Source organism: Doryrhamphus excisus, linkage group LG3 (genome assembly GCF_037039965.1).
Source record: "Doryrhamphus excisus strain RoL-2023G ecotype Guam linkage group LG3, RoL_Dexc_Guam_v1.1, whole genome shotgun sequence".
In the NCBI taxonomy this organism is placed as follows: domain Eukaryota; kingdom Metazoa; phylum Chordata; class Actinopteri; order Syngnathiformes; family Syngnathidae; genus Doryrhamphus; species Doryrhamphus excisus.
In genome coordinates, this window is record NC_136359.1 from 6,670,244 (window position 1) to 6,677,272 (window position 7,029).

A 7,029-nucleotide genomic window follows, 5' to 3' on the forward strand; every position below is an offset into this window, starting at 1 on the left:
AGCTTAGTTCCGGGGCGCTAAAAGCGGGCTCTGATTGGATCATGGCTCCCTCTAAAAATGGTGGCCATCGCAGCAACAACTCGCATAACGTCACTTTGGATCAAAGTATGGACACCGAGCCTGGCTACAGTTCACCCCGCTCAGCCATGGTCATGTTTAATGGCTCGACTGTGTTGTTGCATCTCCACAAATAACCTATCGAGGGTTACTGTTGTGGCTTCCCGCCCCTCTCGTCTCCCGCTGTCAAGGTTCGTAGCGAGCCACTGGCTATGCTAGCGGCTAAGCTAACGTTAGCCACCATGGCACTTGTAGCCTAGCATGCTAGCTGGCCTGGGTGGTTCTGATTCGGGTAGGGTCCATGTCCTCCCCCCCAAAAAAAAGTTTTGACAGCTATGAGCGCGCTACGCTCTTCAGTGGCGTTGGCAGTGAAGCGTGAAGAAATATCTTACCTCTCGGCTGAAGCCAAAGTGCACACAGAGCGAGACAGATGGATTTATTATAATGTTAGTCTTAAATATGACTGCAGTCGTCAAGTTCACTCCCCCTCCCTCCGTGCTGTTTTGCTGACATATTTAAAGTTGAGCTCCCCGTTGACGTCCCTCATTGGTCGTTTTACACAGGACGTCCCGCCTTCCTCGTATGCGGATTGGCTACTGTATACTGTCGATCGTTTTGTGTTCTTTACTGGGCGTGTGTTTTGGCCTTACTGTAACTTGGTGGCTGACACGTCCAAACTAGTTCAAATGAGACTCACTTGTCAATCAGAGGTTGTTTTACGCCATTTAACTATATGTAAAACAGAGAAACAACTTTGATTGTCCAACGCGAACCCCGCCTCACCTCACTGTTGATACAGCCATGGCCATTTCACAAGCTTTGCTGCTAACTTCCTCCTGTTTAGTTACTTTTGACTTTAGAATACTATTCCGAATAGAGCATGTCTTCCCAAAATGGCTGCCATATTGACCAGCATGTTTTGTGAGCACTATAGTTGCTGATTGACTTCTGATGCAGCAAATGAAAAATAGAAGCAGTATCCCTAATAGTATAACCCTTTTAAACGTAAACAGCTTTGGTCGGCGTTACGCGGTAAATACTTTATTCGGTGTTTGTTTTACTAAATGTACTAGTACCTGTAGTACATGTGCTGTCCCTTCATTTTAAACCACAAGGTGGCAGCAACGGCCAAGAGTCCCCACTTGATATCTGACACAGGTGACCTTTTAGGACAGGGGTGCCCAAACTTTTTTCACTGAGGTTCATTTGGTCTATCATTCATTCATTCTAAGCAGTATTTTTTTATTTTAAATATTACTTGAATATTTTCAATATTAATGTTAATATTAAAGTTTTTTCCAATTTCAGCTGTTGTTTTTTAAACTACTTCAACTTTCTTGTTGTCAATTTTCTTCTTTTTCATTATGACTTTTTTCCCATAATATTTTGATTTTGTCGTCATACCATTATAACTTTTTCTGCAACCAATTTTTTCTAAAAATTTCCACAACCTTATTTGTGGTTTTGCTTGGTACTCATAATTTTACTTAAACAATTACTTTTTTCTTTAATATTTCAACTTTATGCTACAAAAATGAGGTTATATTTCCTTACAATATTTTACATAATATATTACAATACTTTTAAAAAATATTCTTAATATTTTGTGTGGATAAAATCACTGCTGATTTTCCCATTTTGTTGTTGTTTTTCCTTATTAATTACCAACTAGTTCAACTTTCTCCTTGTACGTTTTCTTCTTTAATTATGACTTTATTCCAATCATATTTTGATGTAATTGTGGGCACAGTTCAACTTTTTCCACAGCATAATTTTCCAAAAATTCCAACTTCATACGATTCTTTGTTACTCATCATTTTGCAAGTTAAAACAAAACTATAAAAAGATAATACTTTTTTCATTTATGCTACTAAAATGATGTTATTTTTCTTCATAATATTACAACAATATTCAATTTTTGCTGTTTTCTTGTCATTTTAGAAAGTGGCCCTCGGGCCAGGCTTTGAACACCCCTTCCACATTTGTTTACCTCTAAACGTTTCACCTCTGATCTCGGCCCAGACTGCCCCCCTCCCCACAAAAAGGATGTGGATGTAAATGCTAGCCAAATAAAGAAACCTAAGTAACTTTGCGGCGGCAGGCCGCGTCCCCCCCCAAAAGTCAGCGAGCCAGGAAAAGGCTCGGCCGCAGTCATTTGGCAGTGAAAGGGCGCGCGGTCGGCGGTGCTGCTTTCACCTTGAAAGGCTCCCGGTGGACGAGTCGGTGGCGTGACATTTTATTCAAATCCCACAGGGATGTCCTTTCAGTCCTTGCATCGTTTACTTTAAAAAACACGGACACGCATCCTCAAAACGGTGCATTTAGGATTAAAATATGAATGTGCAGTGTCTGATATCATTGGGTTCACTCATGTGGGCCGTATATACGTCATCAATATCAATACACATGATGTAAGGGCAAAGATAAGAAGGCTCACTTTTGGGAGATCTTAGTTTAACATTATGTGTATGTTTGTGGTTATTGCTTTGGCAGGATGTTCTGTCATTTGAAATGAAGTATATTGTGTGATTAAGAATTATATGGGGAAAATACACACAAGTAAACACTTGGAGAATGTGGAGTTGTTAGTTTTAGTCTACGTTATAATAACAATGTGCTGGATTTAATTGCACTGTCATATCCTCACACACACACACACACACACGGCATTGTCATGCACAGGTGTGCGCCAACAAAGGTGTGTCGTCTTGCGTTTAGAGATGAGCCACAATTGGCGGGGCAGCATTTTCTGGGGAGAGTTCCATTTGAATAACCATTACTTACATTGTGGTGCGCTTGTTTTTATTACACCAGGGCGGTGGGGGTGAGCAGATGGTGGAGTGGATGTTTGAACAGCAGGGACAGAGTTGCACTTTGTCACAAATCCATCCAAGATTTATTTTCCTTCTGCTCCATTCGTTGTTTTTGAGCTTCTTGCTCATGGAGATGCTTGTACTTGCTATTTTATAAACACGTTGTTGCTCCCGATGGAAATAATCTGTTCCAGGGTCAAACTGTGGCCGTTACTGACAGTACAGCATGTTTTTAAAATACGACTCAGTCAATGCCAAAGACGTATTGATACGTTTAACACCCGATGATGACGCAACTCTCCACTGATGCGTTTGACTTCAAAGTAATTTGAAGCCATAAAAATGGCCACAAGGGGGAGCCCGGCATGGATCATGTGACCGGAAGAATCAGGCATGACAGTAAGGAGGAAGTGAGAGAGAGCGGGGGAGTGTAGCGTGTTCCAAATGTGAAAATTGTAAATAGTTCATGGAGTTATATTTGCAAATAAATTGTTGTTTTGATGTAAAAACAAGTCCTTTTGTGTCGTTTATCTTGGTATAGTTTTAGGTATATAGGTTTAGATATTTGAGCTGCCACAAACGCTCAATCTATGTGATGTTCGAAATTTATCTTTTCACAAAAAGCTGGTTTTCTAGTCGGGAGTTGATATTTTTTGCTGAAACTTACCTATGTTCTATGACAGATGGCTAAAGAAGATAGAAACAAAAGGTTGCTTTGATGGGGTTGAAGTGAGTGAAGGGGTTGTCTTTTGTTGAAAAATATCTGGGATTGAATGAATTAAGGGCGGCACAGTGATCGAGTGGTTAGCGCACAGACCTCACAGCTAGGAGACCAGGGTTCAATTCCACCCTCGGCCATCTCTGTGTGGAGTTCGCATGTTCTCCCCGTGCATGCGTGGGTTTTCATGCTAGGTAAACATGCTAGGTTAATTGGCCACTCCAAATTGTCCATAGGTATGAATGTGAGTGTGAATGGTTGTTTGTCTATATGTGCTCTGTGATTGGCTGGCCACCAGTCCAGGGTGGACCCCGCCTCTTGCCCGAAGACAGTTGGGATAGGCTCCAGCACCCCCGCGACCCTCATGAGGAAAAAGCGGTAGAAAATGAATGAATGAATGAACATCCAACAGGGTGAATTCATACAAAAATAACATGTATGCTAGTGATATCGGTATAAAATGTGATATCAGTCGATATAGGTATCAGCTCAAAAAAAAAATTAAAAGATGTAAACCTCCTGATTCATATTCAACAGCACCCAAGTATTGCACTCAAATTCGCAATAAAGCAGTGGTGTCCAAAGTGCGGCCCAAGGGGGATTTGCAGTCTGCTGCTGTTTTTTTATTGGCCTGCGGAACTGTTAGAATAAAATGTAAATTGAATTATTCTAGTGTTAGTTATCACTCTTATAGACAATAGAAAAGTGTCCTGAGTGTTTTAAGGGAGGAACTTTCAGTGACCCTGACCAGCAACTCCCAACACCACTAACGGTGGAGCGGCATGTCACTGGGTTTGTTGTTTCATTCTCCTTGCTGCGAGAAAACATTGAATTTTGTTGTCTGTCTCTTCTGTAATGAAGTGTTTTACAAGAGTTTATAGACAGGAACATGATAGAAATATCTATAATTCAAAAAAATCAAAAAAATCAGCAGAAATTTAAATGTGGGAGGAAACCGGAGTACCCGGAGAAAACCCACGCATGCACGGGGAGAACATGCAGACTCTGCACAGAGATGGCCGACGGTGGAATCGAACTCAGGTCTCCTAGCTGTTAGGACTGCGAGCTAACCACTTGTATACCATGCAGCCCCAACATAATTGTTAATGGTGATTTATCATGGTGAATGAGTTAAAAACTGTGATTAATTTGATAAAAATTTAAAATCATTTGACAGCCATAATTTCAACAAGAGAAATAGTTGCAATTTTCCCAGAATAAAATAAAAAAATTACATTTTAATAGCATGGAGTTAAAATGAGAAACAAAAATTAATAAGCCATAAAGTGGAATATTGTGAGAAACAAAGTTGTAATTTTTGGAAAAACAGGTTGGGGTATAATATAAGTATAATATAATAAAGTCCAAATATTATAGGAATAAAATAATAATATTTCACAAAAAATGACAAATATTATTTTTTTAAAGTTGAAATATTTGCAAAATTTTTAAAAATGGCAAAAATGAAACAAACCAAAGTTGATAATCATGTCCTTTTTCAGCTAAATTACATATTTCCCTGAAACATGAATAACTTTGCATCCTTTCATTTCTCTCACTGAAAAAAGTTTGGCCACGGCAGCTTTGAAGAGCGATTCCTGAACGATCAGTTCCACACAATTCAACAGAATAAATGGACTCATCCAGTGCGATACGGTGCTTTATTACAGACATGCCGACCAGGTCACACACTCGTCTCCTCCGCCACCGTTTGGTGTTTCTCACCAAAGGGAAGACGCTCTCGTAAGATTTACGGTCAGGTGCACCGTGCACTCCTCCGTCGCCCCGCCCTCCCATTTCCAGCTTTTTAAGCGCTCTCGTGGGAGCGCTGTCTGGTCGGCAGCGATGAGATCTTTTTCCAAGATGGTGCGGGGTCAGGCGGGAGGCCGAGGTAGAGAGGAAACGCTGTCAGAGGAAGCCCCTTTGTAGTGGCCTGTGCTGCAGGTGTTCTGCCATTCATTGTTAAAGCGTGCTGTTTAATATTATACCCCCCCAAGCCCCCCACCATCCCCCCGGCCCCCGGTCTGGCATGATCAGTGAGGAGGAACCCCGCAGAAAAATATCTACTGTCAGAGAACACAAGAGCGCATATGGTGATTTAGCGTAGCGGCAGCGATGGCGTGGACCATGTGTGAACATCCTGCCGTTCCGACAGGAAATCTGCAACAATTTTGTCATGTGATGCTCCTCATGTAGGAGGACATCCTCTCTAACAAAGCGCACGTGAAAAAATATATACATCTTCGCAGGCTGTGGGACAATTCCCATTTTAAAAAATCACCGAAATACTATATGTAGCGAGCCAATTACTTTCACTCTCGTCACACATTCATCTTGCCCCTTGTTGCTAGGCAGAATTTAAAGGGCACAGTCATAATTGCCCCATAAGCCAATGAGAGTACAGTTCAAATGCCAAGCCAGGGGCTGATGAGGTTGTGCCCCTGGGCAAAGAGGCGATAGGAACAGGAAGTCGCCGCAGATGTGCCCTTGAGCAATGCATGAAATCTTCCTAACATCTCCTGTTGCTAGGCAGAATTTTAAGTGCTCAATTGTTATTTCCCCAATAGGAAATAAATCCAGTTTGAATGCCAAGCGAGAAGCTGGTGAGTCATTAGGAACAGGGAGTGACTGCAGAGGTGCCGTTGAGCAGGGCATCAAATTCTCCCAACGCCCCATAAGCCAATGAAATACAGTTTGAATGCCAAGCTCGGGACTGGTGAGGTTGTGCCCCTGGGCAGAGAGCTGACAGGAAGGGAGTTACTGCAGAGGGGCCCTTGAGCATGGCATCCGTTCCTCTGAACATCGTCTCTCGTGATGCGGAATGCCAGGGCGCCATCACAATTGCCCCGCAGGCTTTGAATCCCTTTGCCCCTCGTGCAGAAAAGCAAAAGCCAGGAAATTGATCGTCTTTGGCATTGCGATTGAGTCGTGTCTCCTGGTGCTTTCACACTTGGGGGAGGAATTGGACGCAGGAGAGGAAAGTTGGCGGAGGGGAGAGTTGGTCTTTTAAGTCTTTTAACGAGCGCCTGCATGTGTTTTGGACTTGTCACACTGGATACCTGCCTTGCAGCATCTGTGAGCTGTTAAGACCACTTCATCCTCAGCTCATCCGCACTCGGGGAGGGGGCCGGGGGCGGGCCCCTTCCTTTCCTTCCTTTCCTTCCTTTCCTTCCTTTCCCTCCTTTCCTTCCTTTCCTTCCTTTCCTTCCTTTCCTTCCTTTCCTTCCTTTCCTTCCTTTCCCTCCTTTCCTTCCTTTCCTTCCTTTCCTTCCTTTCCTTCCTTTCCCTCCTTTCCTTCCTTTCCTTCCTTTCCTTCCTTTCCTTCCTTTCCTTCCTTTCCTTCCTTCATTTCCTTATTTGGAACCTTTTGGAGGAAAAGAGTCCTTAAAGATAATAATGTCCAGTTTGGAGAGATAAATATCATTATTGTGGTTGTAGTTC

At 42.5% G+C, this 7,029-nt stretch overlaps 1 protein-coding gene across 1 annotated transcript in view; it reads right to left on the minus strand.

The window, feature by feature from the left end:
• smarca2 (SWI/SNF related BAF chromatin remodeling complex subunit ATPase 2) overlaps positions 1–581 on the minus strand; it is a 31,902-nt gene extending 31,321 nt beyond the window's left edge. Inside the window, exon 1 of the mRNA XM_058070369.2 lies at positions 450–581. The gene's annotated coding sequence lies outside the window, so the exon portion shown is untranslated. The remainder of the gene's footprint in view (positions 1–449) is intronic.
• Positions 582–7,029: the final 6,448 nt, after the last annotated feature.